This window comes from Acromyrmex echinatior, chromosome 17 (assembly GCF_024713525.1).
Source record: "Acromyrmex echinatior isolate Ae372 chromosome 17, ASM2471352v2, whole genome shotgun sequence".
NCBI lineage: Eukaryota > Metazoa > Arthropoda > Insecta > Hymenoptera > Formicidae > Acromyrmex > Acromyrmex echinatior.
In genome coordinates, this window is record NC_141868.1 from 130753 (window position 1) to 147896 (window position 17144).

The window sequence follows — 17144 nt, forward strand, 5'->3', positions numbered from 1 at the left end:
TTCATGTATTTTAATACCAAATTATAGAACACAAAGAAAGAATTATAATATACAAAGAATAATATAATAAAATTAGAATTATGTTGTATTACATATCATAATACAACATAAAATAGAATTAAATCTTTTTACATAAAATACATAAATTGCTCATACATATTTATAACATTTTCGATACACATTTTGTTTAGAAAGGATATCTCATATACTTACAAAATACAAATAATAACATAAAATTCGCGTATGATTCAAGAAAATCTAAGTTCTGACTCTGCAATAAGAGTCATTACATTTTCATTTAGTAAATGTTTAATAATACAATGTTTATTATACAACGACAATTTTAATTTTGTACCTTCTAATATAGAAATAAAAATTGCTAAATTTTAAGACATTTGAAACCAAATATTCAAACAAATTAATTTAAGAAATTTGTTTTATAATATGCGTCTGCAAAAATGGAATTACGAAGTAATGTCTTTTTTATTACTATAACTATGTTTGATAAAAAAGGACTATAATATTGTAATTAATAAACATTTTTTATAATTAATAAACAATTTTTGGTGCAGAACATTTTACATAATTTAATCAGTAATCTATAATAAAAAGAGAATACTTGATTAAGTTATTAGCTTGTTGAGAATCAATCCCGTGTGACAGTTCCGAAACCCTGGTTTCTTCTAATATAACGGTAATATTATTTTATACATTTAAGGAAAGGTCGCCATACTATTTTGTTTTTACACAATATTTCTTAATTATAAACAAAAGATAAAAATAAACTTTAAATACATAAATACAAACTAAAAAGTATCTTTTATCAGATAATATAAACAGTTTTTATAATATTGTTTGCAATTTTGCAATAATTAATTTTTTCGTAAGCTAAGCAAAAATGATAAGCGTCCGATAAAATGAGCTCCAAAACTGACATAGTATGCAGTAATACAATATATGCCACATATTCCTATTTTTTTTATTTTACAGAAATTATTTGTATAAAATATCTACAAGTAAATGTATAAGATTTTCTAGAATCTTTTCATTTCGATATAAAAAACATTTTTGTTAAATTATATGCGTATTTATTTTATGCTATTCTGCAAGATGCAAATATGTAACGATAGTTTATGCTTACCGTATATGTACCGTATATGTACATTGCTCCGATTGAGTTATTTGACACTATAAAACAACATTACGAAAATTAAGTTAATTCATGATTTGTTTTATAGCCAGATATGCCAATTTACCTTTGCACCTCGATTTTATATTTAAATTGTACTATATTATGAAAAAATTAAGAGAGAAAAAATAATATAAATAAAACTGATTTAGGAAGTTACAAGCATTTAAAACGATGTATTGTTATTAATAATATAGTCACTATTATTTAAATTACGCAATTCGCAAAAGAAAATAATAAGAATTTTATTTTCGCATTTATAGAATTCGTTTTTAGCTTATTTTGTATAGAAACAAGCCAAAAATATACGAATTATGCGTTTACAATTTTTTAATTAACTAAACAATTAACACATCATATTTTTGTTAGTAATATTAAATAAAGTGCAATTAGTTTCTAATAAATAAGAGGATGTCTTTAGGAGATTTATGACAGTGTATCGGCGATTTTATATTTATATTACTTTCTCTTTAAGACAGAGTGTGATGAGAGTTTGGGCAAAGAGAGAGAGAGAGAAAGGTATGAGCGTGAAAGCAGGGTATGGAAGAGCATGGATGAATGGAAGAGAGTATGCATGGAACGAGGAAAGAAAAAGTATGTATGAAAAGAATTTTTAAGAGCCCTCACAGTAAGTAAAAAGAATATCAGCAGAAGATGCATAACAGAAAATAGAAGGAAGGAGAGAATTGAGAGAGAAAGAATAGTGAGAGGGGTGATATGGAATGTGGCAGGGTTAAAAAGAAAAGAAGAGGACTTCTGGGAATTCTTAAAAGAATTCGAAGTAATTGGGTTGACGGAAACATGGGTAGATGAAGGGGAGTGGGGGAAATTAAAACAGAAGATGCCAGAGAGGTGGAAGTGGAGATGCCAGCCGGCAAGTAAAGAATGTGCGAAAGGGAGAGCGAAAGAGGGAATTGAGAGTGGAGTTGGAGGAGATAGACACTGAGCGTGAAGAGGAAGAGGGGTTTCAAGAAAGAACAGTGAAGATGGACGGAGAGAAGTGGAGAGTAGTAACAGTATACAATAGAGATGAAAATAAAGAACTACTGGATAAGGTAAAGGAGTGGATTAAAGAGGGGGAAGAAGAGATTTTGGTGATGGCAGGAGATTTTAATGCAAGAATAGGAAAAAACGGAGGGTGGGAGAATAATGAGGGAGGGGACGGTGAAGAGAGGGAGTCAAAGGATGAAATTTTAAATAAGCAAGGGAGGGATTTAGTAGACTTAATAGAAGAAAGAGGATGGATAGTACTGAATGGGGGGAAATATGGGGATGAGGAGGGAGAGTGGACGTATGAAAAGGCGGGTAAGAAGTCAGTCATTGATTATGGAATAGTGAATTGGGAAGGATGGCAAAGAGTGGCCAAGTTTGAGGTAGGATGTAGAGTGGAATCAGACCATCAACCGCTGATATTGGAAGTGAGGAACCAGTACGCAAGAAAAGAGGATAAAGGGGAAGAAGAGGGAAGAGTGCAAGATTGGTCGGAGGATGGAATAAGAGAGTATAGGAAGAGGATGGAAGAAGTGAAGTGGAAAGAGGATGACAAAGGGATAACGGAGGAATGGGAAGAGTTGGAAAGAGAAATAATGAAGGCGGTGAAAATCAAGAGAAAAGGGAAGAGGAGAGGGATAAGGTGATGCCCTTGGTGGGATAAAGAGTGCAGACAGAAAAAGAGAGAGGTGAATAGAGCGAGAAGAAGATATAGAAGAGAAAGGGAAGAGGGATACCAGGAATTTATAAGATGTAGAAGAGAATATAGGAATTTATGTGTGGAAAAAGAAGAGGAATATAAGAAAAGAGAAGAAATAGAGATTGAAAACATAAAGACAGAAGCAGAGGCATGGAACTTTATAAACAGAGAGAGGAAGAAGAAGGAGGGGGTGTGCAAAGAAATTAATATAGAGGAATGGGAAAAGCATTTTAAGGAGGTTTTGGGGGGAGTAGAGGAAAAAAAGGAAAATCAACAGAGAAATAACAGGAGTAAGAAGGAAGGAGAGGGGATAAGTCAAGAAGAGGTAATTAGGGAAATAAATAGGCTAAAAAAGGGAAAGGCGGCAGGAGTGGATGGAATTAGAAATGAGGCATGGAAAGAAGGGGGAGAAAAGATTAATAGTAAGATAAGTGGATTTATAAAAAGAGTGTGGGAAGAGGACGGCTTCCCAGAGAAATGGAGAGTGGTGGTGCCAATCTGGAAGAGAGGAGACAGAAAAGAAACAGGAAATTACAGAGGAGTGACACTTACAAGTACTGGGTATAAAATTTATGCAAATATACTGAATAAGAGATTGGTGAAAGATATAGACGAAAAAGGAGGATGGTGTAGATCGCAAGCGGGATTCAGAAAGGGAAGAGGAACAGTGGAAAACATAAAAATATTGAAGTACATGATAGGAAAAGGGATGAAGAAGAAAGAAAAAATATATGTTCGTGGATCTAAAGGCGGCCTTTGACAGGTTGGATAGGAAAATTCTATGGGAAATGATGAGGAAACGGAAGGTAAATGAAGACCTGATAGAGAGAGTGGAGGAAATATACGAGGAGACGTGATGCGTAGTAAGAGTAGGAGAGGAAATGTCGAAGGAATTTTGGGTGGAGAAAGGAGTGAGGCAAAGATGCCCGTTAAGTCCGACCCTATTTAATATATACTTGGCGGATATAGAGGAAGAGTTGAAAAAGGGAAGAGGAGGAGTCAAAATAGGGAACGATAGGGTGTGGTCGATTGAATATGCGGATGACATTGTGCTGGTATCAGACCGAGAGGAGGGACTAAGAGATATGATCAGGAGGTGTAAAAAATACATGGAAGGTAAAAAGTTAGAAATAAGTATAGAAAAATCGAAGGTCATGGTATTTAAGAACAAAGGAGGAAAGGAAAAAGAGAGATTTTGGTGGTGGGGAAAGGACAGACTGGAAGAGGTAAAAAAATATAAGTACTTGGGATACATAATGACAAGGAGTGGAGAAGATTATGAGCACATTAGGGAGAGAATAAGAAAGGCAAGAGTGGCAATGGGCTGGGTTTGGAGTTACGGAGAGAGGAAATTCAAGGGGGATGTGAGATGGAGACTAAAGCTGTTTGACAGTATAGTTAAAGGAATATTATACTATGGGGTGGAGATATGGGGATACAAAGAGTGGAAAGAGATAGAAGTCATACAAGAAAAATATTTGAAATGGGTATTAGGACTGGAAAGGACAACACCAGGCTATATTGTCAGGGAAGAACTAAAGAGAAATAAGCTCAGAGTGGAGACGAGTTGGCGGGCGGGGAGATGGGAAGAAAGGATAGAGAAAGGAGAAGGAGGAGAGATTGGGAAACTGTGTATGTTGGAGAGGAGGAAGGAGGAAAGGAAAAGTGAGATGATAGAATGGACGAGAGAGAGTCTAGAGAGAAGAGACTATCTATGGAGAGGAGGCGTCAGTGAGGAAAGTTTAAATGGATGGGGGGAGAATAAATGGGAGAGATTGAGAGAGAGAGATATTGAGGTGAATGAGCAAGAGAGAGGGGAAAAGGTAAGGAGATCAAGATCGTGTAAGAACTATGAAAGAGTCCATGGTATACCTGAGTATATTCGAAAGTGCGGGAGGAAAGAAGGGAAAAAGATGGTAAAAATAGCAAGATGGAGGTGTGGGAATGAAGAGAGAGGAAACAAGTACTGGATGAAAGAAGAGGATAGAAAATGCAGACTGTGTGGAAAAGAAAGAGAAGATGGGGAGCATCTGAAGAAAAACTGTGAATACGTAAAGGAAAAAGAGGGGGAAGCAATCTGAGGATTTTAAATGAGGATGGAAGGGGGTATGAATGGATGATGAGAATAGAACGATTAAGAGAAGAGAAAAATAGAAAGACAGATAGAAAAGAGAAAATGGAAAATGCTGTGGATATATTGAGTGTGTCGAGAGTATGAATGTATGAAATTTATGAATGAGATGGAAGGAGGTGGGTGTGTGAGTGGGTGAGTGCGGGGGGGAGAATACGGATGTGTATGAAAAGAGAGAGAGAGAGAGAGAGAGAGAAGGTGTAAGAGAGTATGAATGAAAAGAAAATGTCAAGTAGGAGAGAAAGCGGAGGAAATGCAAAATGTGAAGTAAAATGTAAAACGAGAGAGAGGAATAAGATAGGGAAAGGAATGTAATAGAAATTAAGAAGTAAAGTTAAAGTGTGATTTAATTTTGGAAGTCTTTGTAATCACTTTGTGTGAAGGCAAATAAATACTACTACTACTACTACTACTACTTTCTCTTTATCTTTTATCATGTATTACAAAAAAATATGAAACATCTTATTAAGTTCATTATATCTTGATATATAACTTTTTTTTCATTGTTTTACAATCCATCCATGTATAAATATAAGGTGGTTTCTGTGATACCTTGCGTGTTTAATATATCTGAATTTCTACAGTTTAAAAAATTGAAGGCAAAACAATTAGCCAAAATCAAATTTTATTTGCTTCAAAGTATATTGTATAAACTTTTTATTTTACGAAAATAAAAAATATTGTACTATGATAGTGTATACATTAAGTACATAAAATTGTGTGTATACATATAATATATATAAAAATATTTTGAGAATAAAAATAAAAAATAATAGTAAAATTAACATCACATTTCATGTGATTTTTACATTAATAAATTATATCATCATTATTAAACTAATTATACTTATCTTTACATTACAAAAAGCATTATATTGTACACATATCTTCAATATATCAAATATTTTATCAATTGTAATTAAATCCAAAAAGATTTGATGAACTGATTTACGTATTAATGTATGAGGTCTAATTGTAGGTAATTGTCAATATTTAATTTAATCAAAATTAACGTATAAAACGGTATCAAAATGAAATAAAATGATTCATAATGTAATCTTTATGATCAATTATAATTATTAGATATTTTATTAATTTGATATCCTTCTCAATAAAAATATTTTTATTAAACTTTTCTTTCAAGATTGATCCACATCTAGTGGCTTTAATCTACCTATTTATAAATAAAAATTCCGCGAGAAAAAAAGACAATCTAATCTAGATTATCTATATCCATTCTGTTGTTCAATACTTAGTGTAAGTGTACTTAGTAGTTAGTTAAACGACATTTACATACGTTAACCTCCAGTGTACATATCTTACAGTGTAGTTCTCACAAAATTCCTAGAGGAACTGCGAAAATTATTTCTGAAAATTTTGTAAAAAATATTAAAACGTGTTTGTGCCTCGTGCAGCAAGAACTAATACAGTTAAAATATTAGCCGACAACTCGGAAACTATGGCAGAGACGTTAGAAAAAGCGTTGGCACCATTATTAATCATTGGATCGTTTTGCAATTTGTGCATGTTCGAAAATCTTCGTGGCCAACCTAAGGCGTATCTCTCTTGCCTATATGCTTTGGCCAAATGGGGCTCTCTTACGTATTTCTTTTACTATCCAATATTCATCTGGAATTGGAGAAATGGTATAATATACTATATCTATTTCTTCCTATTGATTTTGATTCCATCAATTCTCAGTGGTTTTTATCATTTTAAGGTAATTATTAATTTTAAAATATACTCCCTATCCCTATATAATAATATTTGATCTTTTAATATTACTTATCTTTTATAAATAAATATTAATAGTATTTTTATTGAGAGTATTAAAAGAGATCTTAAATTCACATTATAGGCAAATACAAAATTATAAAAAATTTTTATAAATGGCTTTCGATAACGTCAACCATGACCTACTTTTAGTAGTTTTATTTTTTCAAACTTAAACTATGCAGCCTATTTCATTCGCCATTTCTTCTCTCTCGCTAATCTGCTCATTCCTTACAAATCGCACGCAGCAAATCCTCGTATATAACCCTTTTTCTCTTTTCTCGTCTCCTCATGCCGTTCTTTTCTCGCCGGAATATTGCAGGTATCAACCATTCTCGGACCATTATTTTTTAACATTTTTATCTCTGATTTGTCTAATGTTTCTCTGTCCTCCAAGCTCTTCATATTATGCAATAGCTTCAACTACGTAATTCTTCTCAAATTCTTTCACTCATTCGATGCTTTAACAGCCTGTTCTGCTTTAAATAAAGATCTAAAATTTATTGCCAAATGGTCTATTAATAATTATCTATTCGCTGCATTTAAATCATTTTTGCTAATTGTTAATTCCTCAATATTACTATCCCATATTCAATTCTTCGATATTTCTCTTAACTCCGTTCGAATTTCTTGCTCCTCCTCTATTAAGATTCTTGGTGTAAGTTGACTCTTCATGGACATTCGAGTCACACGTGGCCATTAAGTGTCGGGCTGCTTACGCCCGTCTACGTCTTCTTTATTTCCTTCGCCACATATCTTCCTGCTCTCAAAAACTTCTCAATTACGCGTTATTCATTATTTGATTACGCCAAAGTCATCTACGTCCCGGCTTTTAATCAACAACTCCTTAACCGTGTACAACGTATCCAAAAAATTCTTGCTTCTCCTATCGTCCGTAAATACGACCATATATTTCCGTAATACCAAAGATTTAGCTAGTTTAGAATGTGGCAATGTTTTATTCTCCACCTGTGCTGTCTCGTTTTTCTTCCTTGCTTTTCTATATTTGCAACATCTCCTTTAGTTGAACTCTGAGCTTCATTCCACTTTTAACTCCCTTGTCATCAGCTACCAAGATTACTTATCCTTCCCCATTCATCGTTCTACTAAGTTCCGTGCTGCTTTCTCCTACACCTCAGTCAAATATTTTAATTCTCTTCCTGTATCGATTAAACTTCTCTCTCTCTCTTTTTTCTTCTTTCTGTTGCCTCGCATTTCATCGCGTCATTCACAATATTTAATTCTTACCATACAAGTTACAATTTAATGCTTCATTCATACAACATCGATCACTAGAATCCGTTCTTTCACCTTTTCAGAATGATAAAAAAAAATCTCTAAAAATTCATCAACATACTTTCAACTTCCTAGAATAAAAAATATTGGAACTTCATTTTGGAAAATAATAAAATGTAGTATAATTTATAATTACTGAAAAACTCAAAGAAACTTGCACGAACAAAAATCGCTCAATCACTAGTGACTGATACTTGTAAGATAAGAGCATGATGGAAAGGATAACATGATGTACTCAGTTTGCAAGTAACTCTCTCTAAATCTCCGCCATTTCTTCTCTGGTGGAAAAATTTCTATGTCAAAGTACGCCAAAAACTATTCCTAAGTACACCAAAAACTGTTCCTAAATACGCGGTTTCGAACATGGAAGTAGTTTGGCGTAAAATTCTACTTCTATGCCAAAGTAAACCGATTCATGTCTTTACGCCAGACAACGCCAAACAATGCCAAACTATGGCAAATTACGTTAGAAAATACGTCTAATTATGCCTAATTATGCTTAACTACGTTAAAAATTACATCTAACAAGGAAACACAACTAGTTGTATGTCGCCGATTTAAATGAGCTTTTAGTTGTTCTACAGACAAAAATAAGAGACACGTATTTTTTTATACGTGCTGAGTCGCATGTTAAGGAGGTGAAATTCTCCCTTGAAGAAAATCGATTTTCTTCTTTCGAAGCGAATATCTTCGAAACTATGAGAGATAGAAAAAAATTTCTGCAATAAAAATTGAATGATTGCAAGAATACTTTGTAACTATAACAAAACAAATTTTTTTTAGTTATTTATTTATTGTATACCCTCACTCTCTACTCTTATTTTCAAAAATTTTTTAATTTTTTATATGATCGAAATTAAAGAGCATTTTATGCTGAAAACAACGACATGTATTTAAATTATGAAAAACCATTTTTGAGATATCAACGAAAACGTCTCCATATAAGCACTCTGTACCTATCCGTATTCGTCTCATACCGCGTTGGTTGCGCGAGATAGCGATAAAGGCAACACAGTTTATTACAGTGCAGTAATGACTATTGAAATAAGTTTTATAAATAATAATAATAATAACAATACCAACAGCAACAGTGACTTTGTCAATCTGCTAAAATCAGCTGTCAAATACTTTTGAAGGTATGTTTATAAAAGAATATACAAAATATTTTGAACAATTAAGAACAAAGCATTAATAAAGAAATTAATACTTTAATAAAATTTTATTCATTTCATTTTCATCGTAGAGCAGCTAATTCCATTTAATGTTGACATCAATAATGTATTGATAAGGCGATGTAAAAAATAGATAGATAGATTGTAGATTTGCTGATAAAACAATTTTTGTCTGCGTATGTTATTGACACATAAGTATAAAAAGGGGCAAATCGTTGGAATGAATTCAGTTTCGTGCTTTGATTTCGAATAAGTACTACTAGTTGCTAATGATACTAATTGGCTAATAAGTATTTATTTTTTATAACTGCATTATATGTTGTCGTACAGTAGCTAATTGCAGTGTTAGCTTCAATGTTAACATGAATAATGTATTGCAAAACATTGCGTCTTATTAATCTAGGCGAAAAATAGTATTCAACTGTTAGGATTTGATGAAACAGTATATTTATAATTTAATAACATTTTTAAAACACTTGTAGGAAGACGTATACATATACATTGTATAAAATTGATTTTTCTCTTGTTCAACGAATTCCTTTGAAGGATAATCAAATTTATTATGAAATAGACAATAAAAACTTTTCTCTCTTTCTTTTAATTATTATATTGGAAATGGACATGTAAATAATATTTATAATTTTTAAAAAATAATGCGATTTAATCCACGAAATGTAATAATACTGCTGTCTGCAGTATTTAATACTGCTGTATTTACTGCCGTGGACTTTCCAGAAAGTCCTATAACAACAGAAGAAGTTATGATACAGAGAAAAATGGAAAAGATGATAAAAGAAATGTACTACTATGAAATTGAACAAGAAGAATCGTTGGATTTTTTAAACTCATATGACCAGAATATATGTACCAGAAGCACAAGAAATAGAACTCATAGATGAAAAAGAAAATTATGCACGCAATATAAAAGAAATGGTTTGTGATATCGACGATATTTCAACAAAATATAAAAAAGGAGGCTGTTGAATATTGAAGAAGTGGTAAGTTAAAGCCGAGAACAATTGAATCTGTAAAATCAAGATTTCGGAAAGTAATGTCAAGCAGACCAATTGCGACAATGGGAAAAGCAAATGAATGTAGGTAGTAATAGACTTGAAAAGTTGGAACGAATTTTAGTATACACGTTAGATAAATTTATTGAAGCTATTCGTAAAAGGACAATGATCTATGATATTGATATTACACGGGCTTTGCAAGCGCAACAACAAGTAAACTTATTAGGTTTTAAAGCATCACACGAATGGGTTAGAAGATTTAAGCTCGCGCATCAAATTGTATCTAGAAAAGTTATTAGAAATTTATAACTAAAAAAGCTTTAATGTCAAAGGTAGCTTTACAGGCAGAGGCAGCAATAGGTTTATTGAAAATATCAAATATTATATTGACCGTTATGGAATTGAAAATGTGTATAATTCGGACCAAAGTGGTTTTCAATTAGAATTGCACGCTGGTCGTACATTGGCACAGAAAGGTGTAAAAAAGTAGAGCCTGTAGTACAGACAATATCTGCGATTATGCAATTATATAATACAACCTGTTATTTCAGCCAATGATAGATTATTATCTCCACTTCTTGTAGTGTTAAAAGAACCTAGTGAGACATTAGGTCCTAGGGTATAAGAAACGATGTTTTTGCAAATAACATTTTTATTATGTTAAAATCTGGTAAATTAACATCTAATCATTTTGAAACTTGGATAAGAAAAGTACATTATATTATCCAAATGGACCAAATTCAGTTTTATTGTTAGATTCATGGACTGGTCATTGTCCGGATATAATTCAAAGAAATAGACCAGATTCTACACAAGATATTGTTTTATTAACTATACCGACTGGAATAACAGGAAAAATACAACTGTTAGATGTTTTTGGATTCCGTTTATGGAAGAATTTCGTCAAGCATTTTTCAGATGTAGTCATGCTTTTAGATCTTGATATAAAATTTCATTCTAGAAACGCTATTTTAAAATTACAGTCATTAACGCACAATCAGTTTTCATCGCCAAGATTTACTAATTTGTTTAAATACGCTTGGTATAAAAGTGAATATTTAGAACATAGACCAGGAGAATTTGATACATCGGTCGATTTTTGTTTTAAAAAACATTCGAAAGCAACATACAAGCAGCGATATTTGTGGTGAAATAGCTGTAATTACTTGCGCATGGTGCAAAAAGTCTCTCTGTATAATCCATTTTTTCCATAATCATCATATTTGTAATCTGTATGAACCGTAAATATTGTAATGATTTATATGTATACATTGTAAAAAGATAATTTTAAGCAATGTCTAAAAAAAGACACATGGTGTATGCTTCTCACGTTTTAATTGTAGTAAATACAAAATAAAAACAAATATTGATTATTGACATTTTATATCAATACAAATACCATATTATATTAATAAAAATATCAAACATTAACAATAACTTTAAAATTATTGTATCGTAGAATTACAAATAAAGAAAGTAAAACAAATTATATTGGGAGTACAAATAAATTTCCGCTGTTTTTAATCAAAAATTAAGCATTTATTGTGAAAGAACGGTACATAATGTTTTATTGAAAGTATTGTCCATCGCTAGCTATTACTTTTTCCCATCTTTCTGGTAACATACGGATATCGCGTTGAAAGAACGCTTCATCTTTTAAGATTATCCAATTATCAATCCAATTTTTGGTATCTTCATATGATGTGAAGTGCTGCTCAGACAGGCCATGCGTCATCGATCGAAATAGATAAATATAATCGGAAGGGGCAATGTCTGGAATACGGCGGATGGGGTAGAACTTCCCAATTGAGTGTTTCCATGTAGGTTTTGACCGGCGCCGCAACATGTGGTCGAGCATTATCATGCAGGAGAATAATTTTGTCATGCCTGGAGTAGTAGTAGTAGTGGGCGCATTTTTCCTTGAGTGCTCGGCTCAATCTCATCAATTGTGTTCGGTAGAGAGCCCCCCCAGTAACAGTTTCGTTCGGTTTGAGAAACTCATAATACACGACACCAAGCTGATTCCACCAAATACAAAACATGAATTTTTTTCCATGAATATTCGGCTTGGCTGTCAATGTTGAAGCATGGCCAGGCGATCCCCATGATTTCTTCTTCTTTGGATTATCGTGGATCTATTTTTCATCACCAGTGACTATACGATGCAAAAAACTCTTTTTATGCCTGACAAGCAGCATTTCACATATGGAAAATCGGCGTTCAACGGCTTCAGTTCATATGGAACCCAATTCCCTTGCTTTTGAATCATTCCTAATGATTTCAAACGATGTGAAATTGCTTGTTGAGTCCTAATGTAAGTGCAAGTTCTTTTTGTGTTTGGCACGAATCTTCATCCAATAATGCTCCAATTCCGCGTATTTGTACACTTTCGGCCTTTCTACGTTCTTTGTCTTGGACGTCAAATTCACCGTTTTTAAACTTTTGAAACCACTCACGACAACTTCTCTCACTTAAGGCAGTCTCACCATATGCTTCTACAAGCAATCGATGAGCCTCAGCTGCATATTTCTTCAAATTAAAGAAGTAAATTAAAAGTTCCCGCAAATGACGCTTATTCGGCTCAAAACTCGACATTTTCGCACAAAAAAAAATATATCATGCTGATACAAAATCGCTAGTATTTCAAGGTTATGTTGTTGACAGATATCCAACCTTACGATATAACGTTTTACATCAGACAATTTTAACCATAGCTTGCTAGTAGCGCAGTCTTTGTCAAATGGCAGAAACTTATTTATACTCCCAATATTAGATTTCTATAAAGGTATAATACCATTACTTCTCAATTCATGTTTTGTAAATATAAAAATAAATTTATGTAACACAATTAACGTACCATATTTTTTAATGTTTTTTTCACATACACAAATAATGGTACTTACAAATTTCCGTCTATCTACCTCAATCCTTGCAAATTCCATCGTCAGATTTAGGTAATATTTCAGAAGAATTTCCTCGACTACAAACTTCTAATATTCGAAAAAATTCCATTGGACCTCGACTATGAGTTTGAAATTGAGTTCCAGAATGTACTCGTAAATTATTATCGGCATTCTGCGGCAAATTGTTTTTTTTTTTTGCATTATTAGCTAGACGTCTCTGACACTGACTGTAAAATAGGATACGCAAGTTTACACGGGTTATTATAATGTTTTTTATAAATTAATAAGTAGAAAGGAAAATGTATCAAAAACATATATTATTGATAAATGCAATATAAATTATTAATAATGAAATAAGTATCTTTTTTTTTGTTATGAGTTCATAAGAAGTACCGCATTTACAGGTTACTTCAAATTTATATTCATAAGTTTCACAGTTGCACATTTTATCCATTTTCAATTTATATGAAGCACCGCACTTGCACGTTATTTCCATAGCAAAATCAACTGACTATGCATAATCAATACTGCATATGCTGATTTATTGCACTTATTGCACATAGGAGCAAATCTTTGCTCCTAATCAATTTTTGCATAACATCGCATTAATAAGACATATTAGTGACCTCGCCCTGATAAAGTGAAAGGTTCAAAAAACATCGGCATTAACAAGGGATAAAAACACAGCGATAATCAGCTAACCCTCTGATATCTTTAATAATACCTGGAAAAAAAACGCTACAATTGGAAATGATAATTTTCACTCGTCAATACATTTGGTTGTGATAACTGTAAGATGAACATATCCTTATCATTATTTCTGGTTGTGGTAATTGTAGCAATTTTTTCCGTGTGCGAAAGCATTATCAAGATGACACCTTATCAATACATCATTGATGTCAACATTAAATGAAATTAGCTGTTCTATGATGAAAATGAAATGAATAAAATTTTATTAAAGTATTAATTTCTTTATTAATTGTTTATTCTTCTTAATTGTTCAAAATATTTTGTATATTCTTTTATAAACGTACCTTCAAAAGTATTTGATTGATTTTAACAGTGACAAAGTCATTGTTGCTGTTGGTATTGTTATTATTATTATTATTTACAAAACTTATTTCAATAATCACTACTGCACTGTAATAAACTGTGTTGCCTTTATCGCTATCTCGCGCAACCAACGCGGTATGAGACGAATACGAATAGGTACAGAGCGTTTATATGGAGATGTTTTCGTTCATATCTCAAAAATAGTTTTTCATGATTTAAATACATGTCGTTGTTTTCAGCATAAAATGCTCTTTAATTTCGATCATATAAAAAATTAAAAAATTTTTGAAAATAACAGTAGAGAGTGAGGGTATACAATAAATAAATAACTAAAAAAAAAATTTGTTTTGTTATAGTTACAAAGTACTCTTGCAATCATTCAATTTTTATTCCAGAAATTTTTTTCTATCTCTCATAGTTTCGAAAATATTCGCTTCGAAAGAAAAAAACCGATTTTCTTCAAGGGAGAATTTCACCCCCTTAACATGCGACTCAGCACGTATAAAAAAATACGTGTCTCTTATTTTTGTCTGTAGAACAACATACTAAAAATTCATTTAAATCGGCGACATACAACTGGTTGTGTTTCCTTGTAAGTACGCGAATGACCATGGAAATAGTTGGTGTAGAATTCTACTCCTACGTCAAAGATTTACGCCTTCTTACGCGAAACTATGCTCTAAGTATAATTTCGGGTACATTTACAATATACAATATATACTGTTTAAAGTAACATGATGACATCTTGAACTCATTTGGCATGAATTCATACTATCACGCTGTCATAATGGTATTAAAATTCCATCGTAATACTGTATATATATATATATATATATATATATATATATATATATATGTATATATCTCGTAATACTATTTATATATATATATATATATATATATATATATATATATATATATATGGATGTCACGTTAAAGACAAAAAGCTACCAATTATGAAACGCGAAACATGAGACGGTATTCATAAGCTGCGTTCCGTTTCACGCATAATGCGCATGATGCATTATTTAGCCTTATTATTCATCGAATGTTAAACAAGGATAAATGATGCATTATGCGCATCATTTATGCATGAAACGGAACGCAGCCATAGTCTGTTTTTATTTTAAAACTATCTTAAATAACATCTTAAAAGACTAATACAGTCCTCGGATTGATTTATGGCACCTTAAGATTGTACTTAAGACAATCTTAAGTGCAAGAATCAAATATGAATACTGACCTGTTTCGCATCGTGAAATTGGTATTGAACTTGTTTAACACACTATAGGTTTCTCTTTCTATAGGAAGAGAACCTAAGATGAATTATGATGTGTGTCAAACAAGGAAAGAAGCTTTGTTTCTTGAGTGAGAAGAAATAGACCCTCATAGAAATAGACAGCGGAGATTTAGAGGGAGACGCTTGCAAACTGAGCACACCATGTTATCCCTTCCACAGAGATACTGATGTAATTGGCATATGTGAAGGTGCTCGCGTGCGCGCGCGTGCGCGCGTGCGTGTGTGTGTGTATGTGCGCGTGCGTGTGGGTACGTTTGTGTATGATTTTATCTATTGCTTCACTACTTATTGTATCGCAGTCTTACAACGAAGGTTAGGCAACTCAAAAATTCAGAAAATTCTGAAACATTGTGTGCAAATAGAGATAGTTTATCTGTAATACAAAACTATTTTTTGTTCGAACAGAATTACAGTTGATATAATATTTTTTCTTTTTTTGAAATACGTTGCAACTGGTTGCTCTATCAAAAGTTAAAATTAAATAAACAATATTTTATAAAAATAACAATTTTTTTATTCATACTTTGTTTTTAATTGCCTGAAGTATCTCGTATATTCATTTATGTATATCATAAATATATTTGGTTTGACGCATATGTTATTATTATTGCTGCTGTTGTTGTTGTTATTGTTATATAAAAGCTCATATTTTAATAATTGCTACTGTGTTGATAATTGCTGCTGAACTGATACTATGTTGATGGATTGTATTGTATTTACGATTGACGCTATCTCGTGCAGCCAACGCGGTATGAGACGAATATCTACGGAACGGATATACATAGGTGTTACATATTTAAAAAATGGTTATTTGAAACATAGCTATAATGTACATTGTTGTTTTCAGCGACAAATGCTCTTTGATTTGCACTATATAAAAATTAAAAACATTTTTTAAATAGGGGTGCGGATAGGGGTATAAAATAAATAAATAATTAAAAAAAAAATTTTTTTTATTGTTATCCTAAAATATTTTTGAAACCACTCAAATTTTATTTCGGAAATTTTTTCATATCTCTTTTAGTTTAGACGATAGTTATTTCAAAAGAAAAAAAATCAATTTTATTCAAAAAAGCGTTTCACCACCTAAAACTGTAATTCTATATAAACAAAAAATAGTTTTATGTTACGGATGTACTACTTTACTTGTATACAAAGTTTCAGAATTTTTTGAATTTATGAGTTATCTACTGTCCTTCGTTTCGATTTTTTATGCTAGTAGGCTTTGTAACAGCAGTTTTGCTGACGTCTAACTATTTGCAAGTTACTTTAATCTATTGCATCATATTTTATGTTTATGTCTATTACTCTGTTAACACGTAATTTTTTTCATGAAGCAATAAACTAAATTAAATTGAAAAAAAAAACATTACAATCCGAAGCGCCACTACGGTCTAAGTATTAAGATGTTGAACTAATATATATATTATTCAAACGAATGAATTAATTTCAGAAATAATAATTACGTGTCGATATGGTTGTCGACATTAACGCAATAAATCTGAAATGTAATACTCCCCCCAAAATTCCCCAAATTAATCTTAAAAAACTGTAATAAACTTATTGCGAAAAATATTGCCTCGGCCGGGAGTCGAACCCGGATCTCTTGCATTCCGTGCGAGCG

The 17144-nt window shown here is 32.0% G+C and overlaps 1 pseudogene; it reads left to right on the forward strand.

The window, feature by feature from the left end:
* The first annotated feature begins 9037 nt into the window (after positions 1–9037).
* Positions 9038–14902, forward strand: LOC147906799 (uncharacterized; annotated as a pseudogene).
* The last annotated feature ends 2242 nt before the right edge of the window (positions 14903–17144 follow it).